This window comes from Suncus etruscus, chromosome 5 (genome assembly GCF_024139225.1).
Source record: "Suncus etruscus isolate mSunEtr1 chromosome 5, mSunEtr1.pri.cur, whole genome shotgun sequence".
Classification (NCBI taxonomy): Eukaryota; Metazoa; Chordata; class Mammalia; order Eulipotyphla; family Soricidae; genus Suncus; species Suncus etruscus.
Genome location: NC_064852.1, coordinates 116,934,037 through 116,960,225, shown reverse-complemented (window position 1 = coordinate 116,960,225; position 26,189 = coordinate 116,934,037). Strand labels below are relative to the sequence as shown.

The 26,189-nt window shown below is 43.4% G+C and overlaps 1 protein-coding gene across 2 annotated transcripts in view; it reads left to right on the top strand.

Annotated features, from left to right (window-relative positions):
- The window catches only part of NOP58 (NOP58 ribonucleoprotein), a 507,450-nt gene that overhangs the window by 184,622 nt on the left and 296,639 nt on the right, over positions 1-26,189 (top strand). The window contains exon 1 of one of the 2 annotated variants that reach the window (XM_049773251.1): positions 23,786-23,789. The exons of the other annotated variant lie outside the window; for it this stretch is intronic. The gene's annotated coding sequence lies outside the window, so the exon portion shown is untranslated. Of the gene's footprint in view, positions 1-23,785; positions 23,790-26,189 lie in introns of those variants that run through there. 2 annotated transcript variants of the gene reach the window in all.

Sequence of the window (26,189 nt, the reverse complement as noted above, 5' to 3'; positions counted from 1 at the left end):
GATCCCATAAGCATCCCAGAGCCAGGAATAATGCCTGAGCATTGCCAGGTGTGCCCCTGGTAAACCAATATAGGTGTGAAGGAGAAAGGAAGAAATATTGGTGTGATCACAGGCTTTTGAAGCATCTTTTGAAGGAAGGGGAAGCAGATGATTAGAGAAAAATCAGCATGAAGAACTGGAACTGGCTACACCTCTATGTGGGAGATGAGCTTCACTCTCAATCTTCTTCATCCTTGTATTCATACCCCTGAGTTATCACTCACCATGAGCCAACAGAGCAACACAGACAAGACATGTTCACAGAAACAGAGGGTGAGTGTAGAGAAGCTGGGGGGTAGGGGCGGTGGGGCTGTAAAAGGCAATGGCAGAGTGTTATTTCAACAGGGAGACTGATAACAGAAGCCAGAGTGCTCTGGCAAGAAATGAAGGAGGCTGGATAACACCAACTGTTGGCAGGGGCCTGGGAATTTTGGGACCTTGTAAGTACAGATGGGATGGTGAGCTCTTATTGCATCAATCCTGGGGAGCCATCTGGCCCATTTTATGAAATCCAGGTCAGTGAGTCCTTACTCATTTCTTCAGCGAGTTCTCAGAAACTACAGCATTAAGCACAGTGACATATGGGTTAAGTTGGTTCTTCAAATAGTGCTGCTGAGTACAACATCTACCAGGACTGTTTTTTATTAAAATGTTGTAACAAAAATATAGTTTTCAATGAAATAATTTTGGTATGGGGGGGTCCCACCCAGCAGTGCTCAGGGGCTATTCTTGTCACTATAGATGGTGCCCGCCACATGCAAGGCAAACACCATAACCCCTGTTCCATCTCTCCTGCTCCCAATGAAACAATTTTGAAACAACTTATTTGAGTACCAGTTGCAGAGGGAGACCTTATAATATAGCAATTCTACGCCTAGGTAGAAATTCTAAATAGATTTTTCCAACCAATTGCAGCATTATTCATAGGGATGGAAGCAATCTGGGTGTCCACACTAAGAAAAATGAATAAATAAGGTGATCAAAAAAAAAAAAACATGCCATGCATTTAAGAATTTGGAACTGGGGCACTAGCTCAAAGGGTTGGAGTATGTGTCTTGCATGCAGAAGACCCCAAAGTTAATCCCTAGCACTGCCTGGTCCCCCAGCACCTCTGCTTCTAGCTCTGAAGTTCCTCAGTACTGCCAGACCTGAGCAGCACTAACCCATCATAGGGCAAAGCACTGAACCATCAGAAACCATCCATGAGGCCTTTAAGGAGAATTGCCCAGATGGAACTTGGTGATTGGGGCTGGAGAAACTCGGGGGGCTGAGCTCAGATTTTGCACACAGGAAGTTCAGGCTCAACCTCAAGAACCACATGGTTCCCTGAGAGGCACCAGAAGACACCTCCAAGCAACCTGCGAGTGATCGCCCCTCAGTATCACCAGCAAAATGGTGATAATGGAGAAAAAAATAATTCCTTTTCCTCATTGAGGTAGAATATTGTGGTGGAAACACCCTTGAGTTTTAGGGCCTTGACTAACAGGCTACACTCAGGCTATGCTCATAGGAACTTGTAGATCTGGAAATCCAGCCGAGGTTCAACAACCCTTAGCCAGAACTCTAACCAACGGACTCACTCTTAGCCTGCTGAATTGTTTGCCCCACAACACTTTCTACCTCTTATTTTGTCTCCTAATTTCCTTATTTTTCTGTTCATGTTTTACTGACTTCCACCCATTTTTACATCCCTGGCAGAGCATATGTAGCCCTGATGATTTTGCACACTGAGGTGTTTGGAAGGAGCCTGACTGATCCTGAGTGAGACAGGATGCATGTTGTAAGAACACACACCAACCCAAAGATCCGCTTAAAGCACGCTACCCAAGTGCTTATACAACAGGGCCGAGGCATGAAACAAACACAATATCCTGGATTAGGAGTATGTCTGTGTTTTCTTAGCTCCTTTCTCTCCCACCTCCTGCTGCAGGCCAGCCCCAGCCACCAGCCCTGCCTGGCTTTTCTAAGGCAACAGCTCTTAAAAACACAAGCCTGCTGAGGCTCTGAGCGCTGATCCCAGGAGTTCTGGAGTCTGAGGGATGCCAGGTGACTGCTCTCCCCAAGCCTGTTGTGAGAGAGGGCTGGGAGTGTGGGCTGCAAGAGTCTGTCCAGGGGCTGCCCAGGCCCCTTACAAGCTTGGCCAAGTTTGGGATTTAAAATTCCCACTGGCTGCACATGTATTAGCAGGTACCAAACTGAACAAAGGCGGCATTCATGCCGCAAGGTGCCTTCCAAGTCATCAGTCTCCACACCAGTAGCATGAGAAACAGCCAGGGAGCTTTGGAAAAACAGATTCTCAAACCTGATCTCCAGGGAGATTTAGGATGGACCGATCCTTGTGGGGAAGGACGGGATTGGTTTTGGTGTTTAACTCTGAGGTGGTTGTGACCCAGCAGGACCAGGGTTACCCCCAAGGTCAGCCTGCCTCATCCCAGGAAGGAGAGAGCCCCTAAGTACTTTCTCTCACCTCCCCCCTCCTCTGCAGGAATGTGGGATTTCAGGAGTTTTAAAACTCTGAAGGTGGGCAGATAAGTTAGCCAACACCCTCTCAGCCCATTTTTGCACCCACCATCCCAGGCCCACCCACCTGGGTCCCTGGTCACCAGGAGACCTCATGAGCACACACACAGGCCCCAACCTGCCCCCGCCGGATCCGGATTCCCCGGCTCTTGAGGCTTACTCTTAACAAAGGTGACTGTTCTTCCACATCCTGAGGGATGTGTCTGTCCATCCTCGCCTCTGCTCTCCTTCCCTCCCCAGGAGAGGAGTCAACCCCACCAGCAGCTCCCAGCTCCTCTAGTCCCTCTGTCTGCCCACACCCTCGAATGTGTAATTGGTTATGAGGGACTCCTCTCAGGAACAACCTGGGACAGTCTGAGGCACATTTTCCTCAAAGGAGGCGCTTTGCTATGCATGTAGAGGAGGAAATTCTCTGTCTTTCTGTCTATCTCTGTCTGTCTCTCTTTGTCTCTCTTTTTCTCATTTTCCTCACAGGAGGCCACTGTGCAGTACTTGTGGAAGAGGGAATTCTCTGTCTGTCTGTCTGTCTCTCTTATTTTCCTCAAAGGAAGAAATGCTTTGCTTGTGGAGAAGGGAATCTCTCTCTCTCTCTCTCATTATTATATATCTCTGTCTCTTTCTGTATGTCTCTCATTTTCCTCATAGGCCACTGTGCTGTGCCTGTGAAAGAGGGAGTTCTCTGTCTGTCTCTGTCTCTCTCTGTCTCTGTCTCTCTGTCTCTGTCTCTGTTTCTCTCTCTCTTTCTTTCTTTCTGTCTCTGTCTGTCTGTCTGTCTGTCTCTGTCTGTCTGTCTGTCTCTCTCTCTCTCTCTCTCTCTCTCTCTCTCTCTCTCTCTCTCTCTCTCTCTCTCTCTCTCTCTCTCTCTCTCTTCCTTTCCAAATGTGTATTTGGAGCTGCCGCCCTTCCTGTGGGAACCCTCCTCTTCTTTAAGGAGATGGATTGTGCCTGTTATCCCAGCCCCCGCCTGAGGAAGCCCTAAACTGTAACAAGAGAATCTGGCTGAACAAGTTTCCGATTCCAACGTTATCTTGTGGACAAAGAACTCTTTGACTATGGTTTCTGTTTGGGCTTCTGGAAACCGGGACAGGTTGTGTGTTGGCGGTGGCTGGACTCTTCTCCTTTCAGGGCTCACTGACGAAAAGGAGGTTTTGTCCAAAGGGGACTGAGGAGGCCGCATGGCCAGGGGAGCTGGGACCCAGCCAGTTCATACAGGGATATTGAGAAGATCCCTCAGGAGGAACCTGTCACTGATAAGGCAGGCCCTTCCTCTTCCGTAATCAATAAATAAGTGAAGGCCCCTTGAAGAGCCCCTAAGTCGAGCATGCTGGGAGCAGGTGATGGATAAAGCTCCCTTTTACCAGGATTCCAAATCCAAACAGAATGTGTCTGGTTACTGACAAAATTAAACAGGAACTTCCCCTCCCAGTGAAAACAAAGTTACAGTTACAGATAAAATAGAAACTGAGACTCAAATACCTGCAAGTTTCTAGCAGCAAGTGTGATGGTCCAATTGATGGCTTCATTTTGTTTATTTTATTCAGCCCCATGCCATATACTTCAAAAATAAGAAAGTGCCAAAACCTTTTTCTGGTACGGAGGGGACTCCCTCAAAAGGATCTAGGCCCCTCCTGTGATGTTGGCCCAGGGGTATAGCTCAGATCCAGGGGTGCTGAGAACACCATTTCTCTCACCTGACTGTTCAAGGGGGCCATGAGGTGCCAGGGAGCACACTCAAGGCCTCACAGATGCCAGGTATGGGCCCCAGTTTTGTAAGCAATCTCTCTGGCCTTCCAGATATAAATTATTTTGGGATACGGTATCTGAAGAGTCGAAAGCACAATAGAGTTCTTGGTTGAAAGTGCCTGGAGACTGTTATGATGGGCTCTATTGATTGGTTGTTCTGCTCCTTCTCAAGCAAAGACTATATTTTATTCCCTGTCTTTGTGGACACATCACCTAGGCTTACTCCTTACCTTGTTTCTTGTGTCCAGAAACCAGGTTGTGTATTCAAACAGGAAGCAACCTGTAAGGACTAAAGTTTAAGGCTGAGAGACAGTTCAGGGTCTAAAGTACTTTCCTTTTGCGAGCCAGAATAATCAATAATACCGTGTGTTGGATGTTTACCTTGCACATGGTCATCCCTAGTTTGATCATCAACATTCCATCTATTCCCCTAAGCCCACCAGGAGTAATTCCTGAGCACAGAGCAAGGAGTAAGCTCTGAGAACCGCTGGGTGTGACTCAAACCAATGCCACAGTCAAAAAAAAAAAAAAAAAAAAAGAATTTTCACATTAGTCAACAAAATGATCCATTAGTGCATGGTTAATTTTTCAGAGGGACTTTATTAGAGTTTCTTCTTCAAGGTTCCACAGTTCTAGCCTCTGAGGTATCGTTTTCAAGGAAACTCCAGTTCACGAGGTAATTCCCCTCTGCAGGTCACTTTGGCTCTTGCTCCCAGCAGAACATAGGGAAAATGGCCTGTGGATTTAACTGCACAGGAGATGGAGATGGGTAAGGAAGGTGAGGGAACTGCGAGAGAAGCAAAAGCACAGCTACCCTGAGAAGAAAGTTGTCTGAGAAGGCCCAGGTGTCTCAGCTCGGGTCTGGGGTTTCCAGTTTTATGGATCTGGTTTATGAAATGTTTCCTCTGCAAAGCCATCTTCCTCAGAGACCCAAACCCCACCAGGATCCCCCCCTTCCTTGTCCTTTGAAGCCCATTTGGAATCTATTCCCTGACAGAAACTTGATCTCCTAAGTCCTCTGCCTGCCTCTTGATTCCATCCTTAGAGATGAGACCCAAGGCTCCAGCTGGTTCCTACCATGGCCCTGTTCTGAGGAGAGATACATCGTTGACATAGGTTTATGTTTCAGGGAAAATTTAGTTTTATTTGGCTTTTGATGAATGCACTAAGAAGGTCCATTAAGGGAGGTGCCCTGCCTTTCTGCCCATTTGCGGGGGCCCCTCCAAGAGGAGCAGCTGAGCCCAAACTAAATATGAGCATTCCCGGGTGCTGTGGGGGAGCTGCAGGGTCAGGGTGATGGCTCTTCCATCACATTGTCATCACTTTGCAGAAAATTCTCTGAACATCCCAGCTGCAGCCCTGCAGGCTGGAGAGCACAGAGAGAGGGGTATGAGAGGCACCTACAGTCCCACCCATCTCCTCACATGCTCCCTGGCATGACTATTGAGCAGAATGAGGAGGGCTTTAGTGTGATTTCAAATGCCATCAACATTAAGAGTTACCACTGTTCTCAAAGCCACCAGCTCCTCCAAATGCCCCATGACAGTCCAGACTTGATTCTCTACACCCCAGGTTCCCTGGCCTGCCAGAAGAGATTTCTGAGCACAGAGCTAGGAGTAACCCCTGAGCACTGCTGGGTGTGGCCCAAAAGCAGAAAGGAAGGAAAGAAAGAAAAGAAAGAAAGAAAGAAAGAAAGAAAGAAAGGAAGGAAGGAAGGAAGGAAGGAAGGAAGGAAGGAAGGAAGGAAGGAAGGAAGGAAGGAAGGAAGGAAGGAAGGAAGGAAGGAAGGAAGGAAGGAAGGAAAGAAAAAAGAAAGGAAGAAAGGAAGGAGGAAGGGAGAAAGAAAGAAAGAAAGAAAGAAGAAAGAAGAAAGAAAGAAAGAAAGAAAGAAAGAAAGAAAGAAAGAAAGAAGGAAGAAGAAGGAAGGAAGGAAGGAAGGAAAGAAGGAAGGAGAGAAGGAAGGAAGGAAAGAGGAGGGAGGAAAGAAGGAAGGAGGAAAGAAAGGAAGGAAGGAAGAAGCAAGGAAGGAAGGAAGTAGGAAGGATGGAAGGAAGAGAGGAGGAAGGAAGGAAGGGAGGGAGGAAGGAAGGGAGGAAGGAAGGAAGGAAGGAAGGAAGAGCAAGGGGAAGGAAGAGCAAGGGGAAGGAAGAGCAAGGGGAAGGAAGAGCAAGGGGAAGGAAGAGCAAGGGGAAGGAGAGAGATAGGAAGGAAGGAAGGAAGGAAGGAAGGAAGGAAGGAAGGAAGGAAGGAAGGAAGGAAGGAAGGAAGGAAGAGCAAGGGGAAGGAAGAGCAAGGGGAAGGAAGAGCAAGGGGAAGGAGAGAGATAGGAAGGAAGGAAGGAAGGAAGGAAGGAAGGAAGGAAGGAAGGAAGGAAGGAAGCAGGGAGGGAGGGAGGAAGGAAGGAAAGAAGGAAGGAAGGAAGCAGGGAGGGAGAAAGGAAGGAAAGAAGAAAGAAAATTTGGGGGAGTAAGAGAAGAATTATACTTCATCATATTCAGACAAGTAGAAAAAATAACTGAGTTCACCCATGAATAAGACCAGATAATAATAGCAAGCCAAAATACAAAACAATCTATGACCATTTAAGGTTCTTTTTTGGTATAGAAAAATCTGGTTTACTTATGGTGTCAGGTATTGAACCCAGGGATTCACACAATTACCTCATGCACAGTCCAACTGAGCCACATCCTGGCCCACATTTGTTCTAAAGATAACCTTTAGCTAGGATTTATAAGGCCAAGAAGACAAGTTAGGCAAATACACCAAGGCATTCAAGATATTTCCTTCAATCAGTGCATTAACCATCAAGTGGTTTTCAAAATACCCATTTTCCAATTTAATACTGAGCCAAACTCAGAGCTTGAGCACAGAGTCCCTATTTTTATTGCCAATACATTAAGCATATAAATATATATACACTGTTTAAATCAAAGGGTGAAGTTTCATCTAAGACTATTTATTTGCACTCTTTAATTTTAATTCATGTGCAGAGAATATATCTTTTATATGAGTCTATTTAAAAAAAATAAAAATAAAACAAGGAAAACAGAAGATGAAATGCTATTGGTTAGTTCCTTTAAAAGGTTGTTTGGAGTGGTCCCTCCTGACCAATTTTTTGTGTAAGTCATATTTCAAGTCTTTGATCTTGACAGCCTTGAAATACTACCTTACAATTACATCATAACCATGAAATGACTTTTGTTGGCTAGTGGAGTGACTGTTCAAAAAGCTCCCACTAAATATACAAATATTAGAGTGAAAGGATGTCAGAGTATTCCGAATGATTAGTGATGGTATTAAAATCACCAGCACTGCTATATATCGTACGCCTAAGAAATTTGGAATATTTATGGCAAGCTCTTCTTCCAAGTAGTCTGGCTTTAAAAAAAGGGGGGGGGTATAATTTTACCAGAGAGAGAGAGCACAGTGGGTAAAATGCTTTCTTGTAAACAGCCAGCCAGGATTCAATCCCCTGTACCCCATATGGTCCCCTCTGGGCCACCAGGAGTGATTCCTGTGTGCAGAGCCAGGAGAAAGGTTTCAGCACCGCTGGATATTGTCCCAAAACAAAACAAAATCAAAAGATGTGATTTAAAGTGATTGGCAGGGTTGAAGCGATAGACAGCGATAGGGTGTTTGCCTTGCATGAGGCCAACCTGGGACAGACCCAGGTTCAATTCTCAGCATCCTATAAGACCCACTGAGCCTGCCAGGAGTGATTTCTGAGTGCAGAGCCAGAAGTAACCCCTGAGTGCCGCTGGGTATGGCACCTAAAAAAAAAACCCAATAAATAAATAGACTGGCAACTTCTTCCTATCATATTTTTCACATGCTTTGCTATTGTTAAGAACAATTTAAGCCACTGATTTATTTTGCTAATGGGGGAAAGTTTATATTCATGAGTCAATAGAACAACTGAATCAAATGATATTTGTCATCTCATTCAGTAACTCATAAATATTTGCTGTAGGGCCATGCCATATAATTTGAGACATATTCAAGTATGTGCAGTTGGGTCATCTCTTGCCATCAGAGAGAGAGAGAGAGAGAGAGAGAGAGAGAGAGAGAGAGAGAGAGAATATAACAGGTAATATTTGCCTTACAAGTAGCCTAATAGTTCAATCTCCTGCACCATACATATTCCCTGAGTCTTTCAAGGATTCATGCCTAAGCATGAAGCTAAGAGTAAGGCTGGCTGAGACACCAAAACAAAACAAAAATGGTTTGATGTTCCTACACCCATCTCCTCAGTAACTAGCTCCAAAGTCAGCCAAAGTCAGAATTCTGCTATGGGTTTAGCTGACTTCATTTATACCTCTCAAATATGTGAAAAGTAATATAAGAGTTTTAATGGTAAGTGTAAGGGTGGGTTACATGGCTATAAGGGCCTCTAAATACGTATCTGTTGATTTAATTTCCCAAGAAAAACAAACAAAACTTTAATGTTATCCATTGTTATAAAAAAAAAAAAACAAACCTCTATGTTGGACCTAATGAGAGTAATCCCTGTATTGTATTTTATAATTAATTAAGGAGATTTTGCAAGTGTAAGTGGTCTACTCACAAAGAGGGGAAAAAAGTATGTGTAAACACAGAAATTATTTCCTTTTTGACCTCAGATTCACATTCAAAAGGCATTTGATGGTAAGATAGATGAATATGCTTATTGACCATAACATTCAACACTAGTTGATACACACCTGCTGATTTATTTCCCAACAGTCTCACTTGCTCCAGACGTGAACTGTGTCACATCAAGCTAATTGTTTTAAGGAAGGATGTTTTCCTAAAAATCTAATCTGCCTGCTTCTAATTCAGTCAGTTTATTCCCTTAAGAGGTTGGTTACTTTGCCTGAGCTAGTTTTACCCAAAAACAAACAAACAAAAAGCAAAAAAAAAAACAAAAACAAAAACAAAAAAACTTATTACGTATTTTTTTTGTTTGTTTTTGGGCCACACCCGTTTGATGCTCAGGGGTTACTCCTGGCTATGTGCTCAGAAATCGCCCCTGGCTTGGGGGGACCATATGGGACGCCGGGGGATCGAACCGAGGTCCTTCCTTGGCTAGCGCTTGCAAGGCAGACACCTTACCTCCAGCGCCACCTACCCGGCCCCTTATTACGTATTTTTAAGGTGTTTTTTGGGGGAAGGCTAGGAGCCACACTTGGCAGTGCTCAGGAACTACTACTGGCTCTGTGTCCACTTCTGGTGGGCTCAGAGGACCATATGGAATGTTAGGGATTGAACCTGGGTTAGCGGCATGCAAGGCAAACATTTTACCTGCTCTGCTATCACTCAGGCCCCCTTCTTACAACTTTTTTCTATGTTTCTTTGCAAAAGGTGGTCCTTCACATAGCTGGCAGTCTCTTTAGCCTCATCTGTGTTTGATTCTAATGCAGAATGAACTGTGTTTAGCAAATGGACTCCCCAAGAGACTAGCCCAGGACCAGGAAAAAAAGCCCCAAAGCATGCATTGTATTTCTTTAAGATTCACACCAAATCCTTACCTCTCTCTTTACAGGATCAAATGGAAAACTGCAGTGGTTACTTAAAAGTAAAATTCGTTCCAGCTGACCTGTTCAGCTTAAGGGAAATCAGAATGAAAACTAAAGAATGAAACTTTTGTTCATTTTTTATTTATTTTCATTTTTTTAAATTTTTTTGGGTTTTGGGCCACACCCGGTGACACTCAGGGGTTATTCCTAGCTATGCACTTAGAAATCACTCCTGGCTTGGGGGACCACATGGGATGCCAGGGGATCAAACCACGGTCCATCCTAGGTCAGCATGCCAAAAAAAAAAAAAAAAACAAAAAAACAAACAAACAAAAAAACCCACTCTACCACTTGCACCACCGCTCCAGCCCCAAGAATGAAACTTTTAGATGGAGGTCATCTCCTCAGAAATCACATGAGTGTAATGGTTACATCTACTACTTTATTTGAGAACTAGAGAGGGTGGCATAGAAAGCAAAGGACACCCTCATTAAGGCTTATTTACTGGAGAGATAATGAAAAAGCCTCCTTGAGAGGCCGGAGTGATTTGCCTTGCACGCGGCCAACCCAGGATGGACCCAGGTTCAGTCTCTGGCATTGAATATGGTTCCCCGAGCCTGCCAGAGTGATTTCTGAGCTCAGACCCAGGAGTAATCTGAGCACTGCTAGGTGTAGACCAAAAACAAACAACCCCCCAAAAAACTCTTGACTTGAGCAGGAAGAGAGCTCATCAGAACTAGCATGGGCTTTGCTTGCTTGCTGGAGGCCCTGGTAGCATTCCCAGATTACAGGTCAGGGAGCACCACCAGCATGACAAAAAACAATTTGTTTTTCTCTGTAGGTTATCACCCAAGTTAGTCATGCTAACTGCTGAATCTGCGCATTATTATTTCATTGTCTGCACAGCCTTTAAGAAGTTTAATAATTGGGGCCGGAGCAGTGGCGCAAATGGTAGAGCATTTGCCTTGCACGAATCTGACCTAGGACGGACCTCGGTTCAATTCCCCCCCCCACACACACACACACATCTCATATGGTCCCCCAAGCCAGGAGCAATTTCTGAACGCATAGCCAGAAGTAACCCTTGAGCATCACTGGGTGTGGCCCCAAAACCAAAAACAAAAAACAAAAAAAAAAGTAGGGACTGGAGAGATAGCATGGAGGTAAGGCGTTTGCCTTTCATGCAGGAGGTCATCGGTTCGAATCCCGGCGCCCCATATGGTCCCCCATGCCTGCCAGGTGCAATTTCTGAGCCTGGAGCCAGGAATAACCCCTGAGCACTGCCGGGTGTGACCCAAAAACCACAAAAAAAAAAAAAAAAAAAGAAAAGAAAAGTTTAATAATCTTATTGGGCTGACAATAAAATGGTTTGGGACACCAGATTTATTTTTAAAAGTGGAAAAATGGGAAAATCCAGAGAAAAAAAGCTCCATGGGCTGAGTACAAGCTTTGCAAGTGGGAGGTCTGGACTCAGTTCCTGGCACCACATGATCCCTTGAGCACTGAGCCAGGAGTAGCCTTGGAGTATCATTGTGTGTGGCCCAAAAACAAAAACAGAAAAATAAGAGTTTCCATGGAGATATTTAAGGGCTAGCAAATCAGGTGAAGTTAAAAGGACACAGTCAGTGAAATACTTTGGAACAAAATGCGGGTTTATTTTTTCCCCATTCTTATAACATAAGAGCTGACTGTCCTCTGATGTAACAGAGATAAAATAGAATTAAGCTCTGGCAAAGATTTTTATTTGATTCATAAAACACTGCACAAGGAAAGGTCCTGCCCTTTTCTGCTTTCTGCAAGGACCACAGGTTAATCTGATCCAGGTTCCACAAGGTTCATCTGTGAAGAAAAGTTCCCCGCTCGCCAACCATTGTCACGTTCCTGGAGAAAGGCCTGCAGTGAGCTCTTTCGAGGCACAGAATTCTATCGAGCTCTGCACAGAAGCAGAGCCAGAGAAAGATGAATCTGGGCCCAAGCTTTGATACATTCATCCTCTCCACAGCCCCTTGAGCCTCCCCATCTCCCACTCTGGATATTCCATAGCCTATTTCCCAAGACCCAACAGACCCCCTGCTACAGGATTCATGGACCAGCTCTTGAGGTGGTTCAGCCCAAGGACCACCTCCACAGTCCAGGTGTGTAGTGCTTGAACTTCTGCTCCTTATTCAAAGCTCCTGGTGAACAGAAATGAAACATTCTTTGGAAGTTCTTGGGATTTGAATCACTGCCTAAAGGCATTTGACGTGAAAAAAATTGGAAAATTATTTTAAGTGAGAAGGGAAAAGGTTGAGGGTCTACTAGAAATCAGAAAAGGGGGATAGCCTATATCAGTGGTCGGCAACCTTTTATTTCAACTGAGCCAAATCTCGCCAAAACCACAATTAAAATTTATTTTGAGAGCCACATTTTGTTTGTTTGTTTGTTTTGTTTTGTTTTTGGCAGTGCTCGAGGGTTACTCCTGGCTCTATGCTCAGAAATCGCTCCTGGCAGGCTCAGGGGACCATACGGGATACGGGATTCAAACCACTGACCTTCTGCATGAGAGGCAAACGCCTTACCTCCATGCTATCTCTCTGGCCCCGAGAGCCACATTTTTAAAACCAAAATACATAGGATGGTACACTGTTTTTAGTTTCAATAAGTTTTTATTGAGAATATTCTGCATGCAAGTATCCACACAGGATACAAATAACACAACTAATAAAACAAAAACTTTAGAACAATATTTATCAATAACGTTAAATTCCATATAATTTGCTTTACAATGTAGAGAAAATTACATCCTGACAATGACTGACAAAGTCACAAACAATAAGGTAAATATTGGCCTTGCATTTTCTTGGATAGTTTGAGTAAGTCAGGTTTGTATGTCAGGTTTGTATAATTTTAGGCACGATTCCAGGTTCTCATCGATGAGATGATTTCTCAATTTACTCTTGATAAGATTCATGTTTGAAAATGATTGTTCGCATAAATATGTAGACCTGAACAAGAAAAGAACAGCAAACGCTAGCTTTTTCAGTTGATTATGAGTCAGGAATACTATTCCAGGTGTTAAAAATCAGCATATCTTCCTTCTCCAGGTCTTTCAAAGCTGACCACTTGTGCTGTGAACTAAGTCCACATTTGTGTTTCTTCAATCTTTCTAAATTAGCACAAAGACATTCAAATTTTGAGGTCCACAGTTCTTTGTTTTTTAAATCCAGCAATTGCATTTCAAAGTTGCCAATGTTGATATTAAAGGAAGAAAAATTTAATTCCGTTACAGTGGCATCCAGAGGTTTTTTTTTTTTAACAAAGGCCAACGTCAATTTGCTGTTTCTGAAATCCTGAAACCTCTTGAGAAAAGCTTCCCTCATATATAAAAGTGCTGTTTTAAAATAGGTAGTCAATATCAGAATTATTTTCATGGCAATGTTTCAACAGGCTTGGAAGGTGAATCAAAGTTTCTCTGTCAAAATCTTGAGCAAAAACAGATATCTGTTTTCAAACAAAATAACATCTTCTAACATCAAAAAAATTGTGTTTCCTTTCCCCTGTAGTTTATGATTAAGCTGATTTAGATGTGAAGTAACATTTTGAATTCACTGATCATTTGTTAATTCTGGATAGTGAACACCCTTCTCGAGGAAAAATGCTTTGATTTCTGATAATAAGTAAGCAAAATGTTTCAAAACGTTTCCCTTGATAACCAAAATGTGATGAAAATTTGAAATCCTACAATATGGAGATGAAACAGATAAAAGAGAAAAAAACTTTTAACAATCTTGAAAAGCAAGGACAGTGTTCCAGAGAAAAGTAGTGATTTCACTGAAAGGAAAAAAAATCTATTGACACTTTAGTGTGTGCTGAAGGAAACCAAACTAAAATACACACAAAAACAAAAACAGCACTTTATTAAAGGCATATGATATATCATAAAGAAATTATGATAGAGTTCCTGAAACATTTTAAAAATAATTTTTTATTTAAGCATATTTGTTACAAAATTATTCATACTTGAGTTTCAATCATAGAATGTACACCACCCTTCACCAGTGCACTTTCCCCACCACCAATGTCCCTTGTTTCCTTACCCTTCACCTTCCTCTGCCTATGTCAGGGGCAGGTATTTTGCTTTTTTCTCTCTATCTCTCTTTTCCTTTATGACACTGAAGTTTGCAAAATTTCCTTTATGACACCGTGGTTTGCAATATTGTTAAGTAAAGGGTACCATGCATGTCACTTATCCATTTTCAGCATCCAGTTCTTGTCCAGAGTGTTATGTTCCAACTATCAATGTCATAATATACCTTTCTCTATTCTAACCAAACTCACCATTTTTTATGGCAAGCTTCCTATCATGGACTAGTCCTCCTGTCCCTCATCCCTATTTTCTGTAGATATTATTACCATATTGCCATTTATTATTCTTATATGCCACAAATGATTATTCTGTGTCTACACCTCTCCTGACTCATTTCACTCAGAATAATAATCTGATGTGTTGATGTATGTACAGATGATGCACTGTGCATGGCTCAGTGTTTTTATGTAGTCACTAGAAACAGAAGTTGCACACCCATACATTGTATCCACTCATTGTATGATAGACTGGATTTAAAAAAAAAAACTCCCTGCTGAACTAAACTCTGTGACAGATAACACAGTAAAGATAATTTGTGAAATTCACAATTGTGATCAAATCCAGGCTATTCACCACCCTGGGTGAGAATATGGATGCCTGCTACTAGCATCTTCTACATGAAGAAGTGAAGTGGCTGTTCAGGGGAAGGGTGCTCTCTCGCCTTGTTGGCAAGAGGGAAGAAGTAGTGCAGTTCCTGTGAGAGCAAACTGTGACTTTGTATAGCCCCAGTTCGACAAGGAATAGATAGCTAAGCTTGTGTATTTGGCAGACATTGTTCATTTTCTCTATGAATTTAATATTTCTCTGAAGGGGAGTTTCACAAGTAGTTTTTACAGTGAGACATAAGATGGATGTGTTCAAAAAAGAATCTGATTCTGGGATAGCTGTGTCTGAGAAGGAGATATTGAAATGTTTCCACTCTTGCAAAAAATTTCTGATTGGCACTTATATTATGCAGAAAGTCATAATCAGGGCCCAGAGAGATAGCACAGCAGCGTTTGCCTTGCAAGCAGCCGATCCAGGACCAAAGGTGGTTGGTTCGAATCCCGGTGTCCCATATGGTCCCCGGTGCCTGCCAGTAGCTATTTCTGAGCAGACAGCCAGGAGTAACCCCTGAGCATCGCCGGGTGTGGTCCAAAAACTAAAAAAAAAAAAAAAAAAGTCATAATTAATATGAAAAACAGCATTTAAGGGCATTAGCTCACAACTTTAATCATGAGTACTCTGAACACGAGATGAGAATCCACGGAAAAGAAAACTCTGGGTTGAGAATCCCTTCATGGAAGATGCCCACTCTTATGCAAAATAAAATATGTGTTTTAAGATCACTCCAGGCATTGTATTTCTAAACCCCACCCAACCTGGTGTGAAGAAGCAGGGTAGCAGGAAAGAAATAATAAACCAAGCTAGCCAGGAAAGGATGATCATGGAGTCCATGGCCTTTTCCCTTGTACTGTCTGCCTCGAACCCAAAAAGCTAGAACACCTCTTTCTTTATTCAAACCAATTCCCAATACCATAGGCTTCAGGTCAAGAGAGAGAGACAAAAGTACATATTCAGTGGACTTTTACATATCAAAGGAAGAGGTTTAAGAAAGGATGACGTTAGGGGAACACCTTTGTTTAGAGTTGATACTGGGTATCATCTTACACTCTTGGAGCCGGCCGCCTGGGCTGCACACGGGGCGCGCACTGACGGAGGCTAGGAGCAGAGTCCTGACTCCTGGAGCGGCTGCCCGGCACACAGAAGAGCCAAATTAAAAGTGTAAAGAGCCACATGTGGCTCGCGAGCCGCAGGTTGCCGACCACTGGCCTATATTATCTTAGACTCAGCTTGGGTGGTCCTCCAAGGGTGTAAGGGTGTCTTGGAACCACCTCTCCACCACCACCCACCCACACACACCGAAGATTGTGGGGAGTGTCATATTGCTACCACCTGGGCATTTCTCCCCATCACCTTCTTCACTATTGTTCCCGATTTGTGTGGTCCTAAATTTCTGTAGTTTCATGAAGCAAAAGTGAAGTTCACTGAACTCAAAGTGAAAATTCTCTTCTTAGAGTTTTGCTTTTACGTCCTGGAAAATACTTATGTTGAGAAGGTTAGCCAGATCCTCTGGATTATGAAAAAGGTAAACTTAAAAGCTTCCCAACCCCTAAGTCAAGGGGAGAGATCTTTAGTGCCCACAGAAATTGCCTGGGAAACTGACATGGAGGAAATTAACTCATGTTGGGTCTCGTTAATACATACCTGAGAGGCTGGAGCGATAACACAATCAGTAAGGCATTTGCCTAGCATGTGGCTGACCCAGGTTTAAATCCTAGTATCCCATAGTGTTCCCTGAGCCTACCAGGATTAATTTCTGAGTGCAAAGCCTCTTAAGAGTAACCCCTGACCATCACTGGGTGTAGCCCAAAAACAAACAAACAAATCATACCCAAGATCCACAGTCATGATGATAGAGATCAGAAATGTGGTGAGGACTAAAGGGGAGAGAAAAATTACCAAAGTTACATGGAGACAATTAACAGTTACAAACTAAGGGGTAAGAGCTAAGGGTCCAGAGCTAAGGATATAATACATGAGGTAGGAAGAATGCTTACCTTGCATGTAGTCAACCTAAATTCAATCCCTGTATTCAATCCCCAAGTCTCACCAGGAGTGAATCTGAACGCAGAGCCAGGAGTAAGCCTTGAGCACAGCCTGGCGTGGTCCTGAAACCAAAACAAAGCAAAAAAGAATGAAGAGCTGATTGGTATTAAAGTTCAGGGAAAAAAGGCTGGAGAAATAATATGGATTTGGAGGGAATACATTTGTCTTGCATAGCCAACCTAAGTTTGATCCCCAGTACCCTATATGGTCCCAACCCTCCTTCCAGGAGTGATCCCTGAGCCAGAAATAAGCTCTGAGCATCACCTGATGTGGCCCCAAAACTAAAATAAATAAATAAATAAAATTCAGAGGGAGAAGAAATGTTAGTTCCTAGCACTCATGGTCCCTTGAGCACCCCTCAGCACGGAGCCAGAAGAGACCCTAAGCACAATGGGGTATGATTACAAATACCACTTTCTGAGTGCAGAAATAGATACATACACACCCTGGGAGAAAATAAAAAGATAAATTGTAATTAAACAACCTCAAATAATCTCCAAGGGTACTGATCTTTTGGGTAGTGCAGCCATCTAGAAACCTCTGATTCTCCAACTTTCCCTCTCCTGATCATGACAGAGTGTGGGACATTGATTTATGAAGCCTAAGTGAACAGAGCTTAATTTAATTTCAAGGATTTCTCAACAGGCTTCCAATAATTGGAGACAGTCTAGATTGCTTTGAAACTAAAGCTGGAAACTTCTGCCTTCCTCAAATGTAGGCTAGAGGAGCAGGCTAGAGGAGCTGACTGATTCCTCAGGAGAAGTAGTGCCAGGACCACTACCCCCACCCCACCCCACCCCCTTTCAAGTCAGGGTAAATAGTCAAAAGCAGCAGCAATTTACGTTAATAAGTGATTTCATGAACTCTGTAGTCCACCCACTCAGCATAGTCAGCTATGAGGCTGGACCTGAAGAAATGGGCCTGCCTGAGCCTGCAGCCAGGGGAATTGGGGAATGGAGACACTGAGGCCTGATGGGTGCAGCAGTGCCTTCAAAGGTAGGAACAGGAGCCCATCCATTTCCCTGAACAAAGAGCACATATGCACAAGTACTTGACTGAGGCCTGATTTTTACAAACATTTCCTTCTGAGTGAATTTTGAGGCCCAAGTTTTCCCATCAAAAAGAAGAGAGACAAAGGGAGATGTTACCTTTACTGGTTCTCTTCTGATGTCATGACTTTTTACTGTTTGCCAGAAGTAATAATGGACACATCGAGCTGGGTAAACCAGCTAACAGGAACTCCACAGAGCGATAGATTCAGTCTCCCATGGAAAGAAACGTCCCTGCCATCTTTCACTCAGAGAGAAGTCACTACTGCTATGGCCCTGACCATACAGAGGAATGATGCCAAACTGAAGCGAAGATAAATTCCATTGTAGCCATGGAGCCTTGTGGTCCATGCCCAGAGGGGTACCTGCCTTCTTCGAGTCTAGTACCATGTATGGCCCCATTGTAAACACAGATCATGACCCACTTCCTGCACCTGACCAGCGCCTGGTTTGGCGGGGAAGCCTGAAGCAAAGGTCCCACATATGATAGCTGCTTCTAAGAGTCTACGGTGGTTGGCAGCTGCTCAGGAACAGTTACTCCAGTCAAGCAGAAAGGTCCTGCCTTTAGCTCTGCCCCTTAACCTGTGACATGTCACTCATCTCAGGATCCTCTGCCTACAGAGTCATACATATAATTAGAGAATTACTTAATTTCTCTCCAGTAAGAAGATGAAATCACATATGCCTGGATATGTTTTAATATTTCAAATTATCAGGGAATAGAGTTTTGCTACCAGATCATCTGGGGTAAAACTCTAGCACCTTTTCTCACCAATCTTATGGGTCATTCTCTTTCTTCATGGTTCCTCCAAATTGCTATTTACAAATGCAATACACAGTAACTGAAAGAATGAAGAAATGACTCTAGAATTATTTTGAGTTCTTTGAATCATTTGTTGACTCCTTATGCTACTGTCATATTTATTTTTAATTCTTTGGATCACTTAGACTTCTAAGAGTGTCTTAGGATTGGTGGGATCCTAACTGACACAATTCTGCCCTTCACTCTGTCATAGGCAGATATGTGTTCAGTACGTAACTATTCCATTCCCCCCTTTTTCTAGAACATGTGACTTTGGGACTAGCCCCTCCCTATTGGATGCAATCATGGTGGTTCCTTTCTACAATCTTTAGCTAGGCTAGAGACAAACCATCACAAATTTTATCTTGGTTCTTCTCAAGAGTATCCAGAGTTCCCTGAGAATTTCCTGATGAGAACATTCCTCATTTCTGTTTCCCCATGCTCCCAGATCTGCCTTAACTCCTGTCCTGAATATGTCTTTTCAATTGTCATTCTGAGACTTTTCAGAGCCTTCATAAATAGCCTTTGTACTTTCATTAAAGTTGGCTTCTGCTGTGCACAATTAAAGTATTCTAACAGTTGCCCATCATTTGAGTAAAGTGCTGGGTTATTAAACACCAACATTGTGTGTGTGTGTGTGTGTGTGTGTGTGTGAGAGAGAGAGAGAGAGAGAGAGAGAGAGAGAGAGAGAGAGAGAGAGAATGTTTTCTGAACTAAAATAAATCTTTAACTTCTAATCCAACCTTTTTGTTTTGCAGTCCAATGTACCCAGTGAAGTAAGGTGACTCAACCCAAATGCAGAGAATGGTTAAAGCCTGGAACCCCAGAGACTGGCCTCTCTGTCTAGAAGCCTGTCCACGCTCCATGCTGTTTTGGGTCCTCTCCCTCCCCCATCTGTGACTGCTGCCTGTGGCTGCTTCCCTGCTCAGCAGCAGAGTTGATACCACAGAGCTCACAAAAGCTGAAATATTTACTATCTGGCCCTTTCCAGAGAAAGTCTGCCAACATCTACCAGTCATGATACATATATAAACGAGCAGTGGTGTGTTCCAATACCACGTTATCTGTACACACTGACATTTGGATTTCATGTCATGTTCAAGTTTCTCAAAAATTCCTTTGATTTTTTTCCAGACATTAAAAAAAATGTAAAAAGCTTCTGAGCTCTTAGCTCTATAAAAATAGGCAATGAGCTTCATTTGACCCTCAGACCTACAGTTTACTGACTGATCTCTACTTTCAACCAGTTTGACTTTGGGTCTCTTCTGCTTGCCAGTAAATAAAACTTAACTGATAGAGCAAAATCATTCATTGATTAATATTGACCATTGATTAGACATTAGGCATCCAATAAGAATGCCATAAACTTCCTCCACAGATCATACCATTTAGTTAGGGATACAAGGTCTTCTACAATATTTGCCATTATTTAAAGTGCTAATGGCTTTGTCTTTAGATAAATTCCCTCATTAATCATCATTAGCAATGGTAATGAGAGCTTATGCTATTAATCCTGTGTTATAGATTGAAAAAGAAGTGAGACTCAAAAAAAAAAAAAAAACAAGTACTTTGCTCAAGGTCACTTAGAGAACAGATGACAAAGTCTGAGCCTGGATGCGTGACTCTGAAGACTGGATTATTAGAATCTCTCAAACAGTATATTGTCCACCATGTACCTTCTCCTGCCCTGTGCTCACACAACCAATGCCCCACTGGGCCGCACAACCACCCCAAGAACTTCCCCAAGGCTAACCAATTCTCTATCACAGAGCTGGGAATACCCAAGCTTCAACTCTCAGGCACTGCTCTTGAACGCCACACATTTCAAGTCCATGTTGTTTACTCCAAGCTTACAGAGCATTTTCATTGTTATTTAACCCTCCAGAAGTTATTTCTCTTCTTCAACTCCACTACTAATATAGAGCAATATCATTCTGCCTTTTTCAGATTGGCCTCCTAGGCTACATATCTCTCTCTCTTTCTTTCTCTCTCTCTCTTTCTTCTCTCTCTTTTCTCTCTCTCTTTCACACACACACACACACACACACACACACACACACACACACCTTGTATGATTTTTCACTTTTGGCCACGTTGTTGTCCCACATTGGGCCAGGTGAAGATCACTGAGGTAGAGGGGTAGGAACTTCCATTTGCCATATAGATGAGCCCAAACAAATGTACAGTGAGCTCAAGCTTAAAGAATAGTCACAAAGAATGAATTCCTTTTCAAGAAAGAATAGAGAAACTAAATAGCATCACCTTCTGTAAACAACAAACCAAAAGCATAAGAGATTGTGCCTATCTCTTTCTACCAAAACAGTGAACCAAAAAAAAAAAAAATGGCTGGAAAGTACCTGTATAACAGAAGCTAAACAAAAAACCAGAGCCCAGAGGAATAACACAGAGGTCCAGAGCACCTGCCCTGCAGTTTATGGTCATGATTTCTAGTTCCCAGTGTCCCAGAAGAGTGAAGATGATGCTGGCAGCTCTGTAACCTGGATCTGGCAGTTCTACTTTCTGTGATGACAAGTTCCCCAAGATTTTCAGAAAACCACAGCCAAGAGAAAGCTCCAGAAAAAGGGGGTGCAGCCTCCAACAAGCAACTAGAAAGAGATGTGAGAACTAAGGGCAGGAAGTGAAAACTGGCTAGCCTGGGTGAGTGCTGCATTCACCCACATACACAGCGCAACTAAGATGCAAGTGGCCTCTGCTAAAAGTACCTCCAAGCATGACATGAAAGGAGGGTTAACCTCAGTGAGCTCCATGGTCTCATGTATAAGCACTGCAACAAAGCATGTTGTAGTCTCATCCTCCAGAGAGAACCATCACCAGGTCACCCCAACTATGGTAACAATGAGGAAGGAGGATGTGGAAGAGGAAATAGAAGTAATCAGAATGAAGCCAGAATGAAGTTCAAATGGATGCCATGTCTATGGGGAGACTCTGGGTTTGGATCCTTAGTACCACAAAAATAAAATTCATAATTAGATTTTAAAAAAAAGTCAGAATAAGGGCTGGAGAGATAGATGGAGGTAAGGTGTTTGCCTTCCATGCAAAAGGACGGTGGTTTGAATCCCAGCATCCCATATGGTCCCCTGAGCCTGCCAAGAGCGATTTCTGAGCGTAGAGCCAGGAGTAACCCTTGTGCGCAGCCGGGTGTGACCCAAAAACCAAAATAAAATAAAATAAAATATTTTAAAAAATTCAGATTAAGCAACTATAAAGAATAGAATAATAGGGCCAGAGTGATAGCACAATGGATAGGGCATTTGCCTTGCATGAAGCTGACCCAAGTTCCCAGACTGATCCTAGGCATCTCATAGGGGGCTCCCAAGCCTGCAAAGCATATTTCTGAGCACAGAGCAAAAAGTAACCCCTGAGCACTACTGGGTGTGACCCAAAAAACAAAAATAAAAAAGAATAATAATCAGGAATAAATTCATATATGTAATTATAACACAAAGAATAGGTATATAGGACAATATAGAAAATTTTCTTAAACTCAAAAGATGCTTGAATCTAATCATTAAAGAGGCTCATTCCAAACTAGTAAAATTTCCTACAGAATCATCAACAAAACCTTAAGAAAAATGACCCCTTCAAGCATCCAAATGGGAAATCTTGGATCTTGTAAAGGGAAAATAATGAGTCTGGTTTTATCCTTATAAATAAAAGGAGTCATTTTAGATGGTAAAAGAAGAATACCCCAAAGTTATGAAGCAACACTGGTTCTAAGAAAGAAAAGATGACCAGAATACTCTGGAGAGGTAGCATAGAGTGGGGTGTCCTCAAACTACAGCCTACAGGCCACATGTGGCCTGCAAGGACATTTATCCAATGTGCTTTTGCCTCTGCTGCCTGGCCTGCTTAGCAGCTGACTCTTCTCTGGCCAGCAGTGTGCTTGTGCGGGATGTATGCCACACTCTCCGACTTCCTCCTTCTCTCTGCCTCTCAACTCCTCCTCTCTGTCTGGGGATAAGGAATTGCCTTGCACGTGGCTGACAAAGCATCAAATATAGTCTTGTGGGGTTGAAGAGATAGCATGGAGGTAAGGTGTTTGCCTTTCATGCAGAAGGATGGTGGTTCGAATCTTGGCATCCCATATGGTCCCCGAGCCTGCGGGGGGCTATTTCTGAGCATAGAGCCAGAAGTAACCCCTGAGCGCTGCCGGGTGTGACCCAACCCGCCCCCCCAAATATATATAGTCTTGTAAGTCCACCAGGAGTGAACTGTGAGCACAGAGCCAGGAGTAATACTCAGCACAGTGGTGTGGCCCAAAAACCAAAAAAGAAAAGAATATTGGACCTAATCAGCCAGCAGTCAGTCACACAGGGAGAAGGAACTGCCAAATATTTTACATATGATGAATTTCAAGGATTTTTATTCTCAGGATCACTGCATAATAAAAACAATGAGTTCTGTAGGCAGAAGGGGAGGAAGAATAATATATACTTGACCATGAAACATAGTCAGGATCCTGATTTGTCATGTGGAAATCTGAGTAAAAAACTAGCAATAAACATTGAATCCCAATGAAAGTCGATTGGAATGGAGGTGCTCGGAAGCCAAATTGAAAATGATAGCTATGGAGAGGTGGGAGCCCAAGTCCAGGGCTGTCTTGATGGCAAAGGCCTGACTGCAGGCGTGAGCCTGAGAGTTGAGTGCAGAGCACCACACCCCATGCCAGAAGCTATTCTGGTGGCACTGCCCTTGGGAATCCCCAGTGCCAAAACCACAGGGCAGGAACCCCAACACTGCAATAACAATGAGGGGAAGGGAAACAAAACTTCAAATAGTGCAAGTGCCATTAATGGGGAGACATAAATATGTGTCTGGCCACTACCTGACCAAACCATCTGGCAGGAAGTCAATTCACCAATAAGTTGCCATAAACTTTTTGTTCCCCTTAACCTTGGTATAACCTTTCAGAAACAAATATGTCTTCTCATTTAGGAACTAGTATTCAAAGTTCATTAATTTCACAAATGCTTTTCTCCTAGGTCAAATCAAACCTTCGGTTTGGGGACCACCTGTGAGTGTTGGGAGCCCAGGGAGTATCAGAGACTTAACTGTAGCTCCACATAGAAAGCTTGCATACTGATCCTATGAACTATCTTCTGATCCCAATCCAAACATTTTCATTCAATTCGTCTACTGAGTTTTTCAGACCTGTTATTTGACCTGATATTTCAGTTTAGAGTTTTCTGATTTCTATCTTCACATTCTCTTAATTCTTATTAGTGTTATCTTCTATACTTTCTTTGAGTTCTGTGAACATCCTCCATATTTCTTCTCTAAACTCCATATCTGAGAGACTAACTAGGTGTTTGGCCGTTTTTGGGTCTTCAGGATTGCCATCTTCATTTTCATTGCCTGGTGTTGGCCTGCGTTGTTTCCCCATTGTTACACTTGTATTGTGGGTTTTTCTACATGTTGAGGTGGTATTCATTGTCAAGTCCGCTAGTAAGGATGCTGAAGAAATCCAATCTCAGGCTGCTGGGAACAGCAAGGCCCAAGATGACCACCAAGTGCCTCTGATACCCAGCAGAAACTGGCAGGAATCAGTCTGTGTACAGCCTGACCCACCTGTGAAGCAGGCAAGACCGCTGGCAGGAACGCTGATGCAATCCAATCTCCACACTGATATTTTCAATTTTTTTGAAATAGTGTCCAAAGGAATAAGCACAGCAGTTTAAAGAACCTCCTGCAATCGTATGACCAGAGTTCAAATCCCCAGTTTTCCACAGGAACCAAGCATGATCTTGGCACCTCTATGGTCTACAATCCCTGATGACGCAGTTACTCAGTTACTGGGCAGGCCATAGTCAAACACCAAAAAAAAAAAAAAAAAAAATGGATGTGATCTCCAATGAACACCAAAACTAAATGTGAGAGCCATAGCTAGGAAGTAAAAATTCTGACAGACCCGAAGAGACACATAGGAAGTAAGAAGAAATCCATGGAGACACACAGAAAGTAAGAACTCTCACAAACCAGAGATACACAACAGCAACCTCCAGTCAGCACCACCGCCCTAATCCGTGTGCCTTACCATAAGTGCCTGACTGAGAGTACAGTCCTCCCACCCCAGAGAGCTTGTGTACAAGCACCACCAGAAAAGGAGCAAAGTTCAGGAGCATGGCAGCAGAGTTTGTTAACACCGAAATCTGATTTTGGAGCCTGGCAAGTGCTACAGCTAACAACTGCACCACAGCCACCACTCATCATGACATCAAGGAAGAGAGGAAGAAAAATAAACAAAAATAGTTTTACCAGGTGAGGAAATAGATACACTGTTTAGTTTAGGAAAAGTTTAGTTAAAGCAAAGGTCTTGGACTTCTGTTTGGGAGCAGGAGGGTGATATTGACTACACCTGACAGTGCTCAAGGACTACTCCTGAGTCTGTGTTCAGGGGACCGTATACAGTGCCAGAGATAGAATCAGCATAGTCACATGCAAGGCAAACAGTTTGCTATCTTATCTTAATATCTCAACCCACATGCCCAGTTGTGTTCAGGGGTCACTCCTAGTGCTGAATTTAGGGATCAGTCCTAGCACTTCTGGAAAACCAGATGTTCCCTTGAATGGAACCAGGGAACCAGGATCGACCTCCATCCCAGCCCCACAAGTCTGTCTTCTCACCCATCACCCTACACAGGACCTCAAGTGGGTAAAGGTCATTGTTGCTGTCCTTGTACTTTGAGTTGTTCATTTTTTTGTGGGACAGGACTTAAAAAAAAAAACACATTTTTAATCAAACAATGTAAGAGCTTCTACTTACTAAACAGGAAGACTGCCCCAGGTATTACACCAGGCAATTGAGCAGAGCCTAACCCCACCTCAAACTCCAAACCATGTGCATGTAGTGTACACCTCTCCACCTCTCCACCTCTCCCTCTCCACCTCTCCACCTCTCCCTCTCTACCTCTCTCTCTCTCTCTCTCTCTCTCTCTCTCTCTCTCTCTCTCTCTCTCTCTCTCTCTCTCCTCCTCTCTCCTCTCTCTCTCCTTCTCTCTCTCTCTCTCCTCTCTCTCTCTCTCTCCCTCTCTCCCCCTCTCCCTCCCTCCCCCCTCTTTCTTCCTCTCCCTGCTGACTCCAGTAGTAGGGGGTTGGGGACTGTGTGTTCAGAGGATTAACTACCTAACAAACTCATTAGGTCTGGACAATGAGTGGCTGCAATAATTATTGAGAAGGGGTGAATGGAAATTCAAAACATCATACCTGGATTTTACTGGCTCTGGGTAGATTAGCAGGAGGAAACAAGCTTCCTTCAGCTATCCCTTGGTGAATGAAGACAAAAGGGGCCAAACAAAAGGGAGAAGCCCCACTGTCTGCAGATCCACCCCCAGGTTGTGGGAGGGTGGCTGAACATACAGACAGACCTTCCTATCCAGTGACGGGCTTCCCAAACACCCTATGTGTTGCTGTCCCAGGCTCCCTAACCAGTGGGGTGGGAGTGAGGAGGGGCAGCTCTCAGTAGGGCATAGACATCCCTACTGGTGTCCCTGGGAATGGTGCCCACATATAAATCTCATCTTTTTGACAAGGATTCTAAAGTCCCCACCCCCAGTCACTGTCACTCACCCACAAAATTAATGACTGCCGGGGAGCAAGAGAGGAAATGCTCACCCCTGAAACACTGACAGAGACAGACCAAGAGAGAGGGACCGCACCAGTTAATAAATAAAACAAGAGCCTGAAGGGAAGAGCTGCTTTGTCAGAATATAAATATTTCCCTTCCCCTTTTATCTTTAATGTAGTGT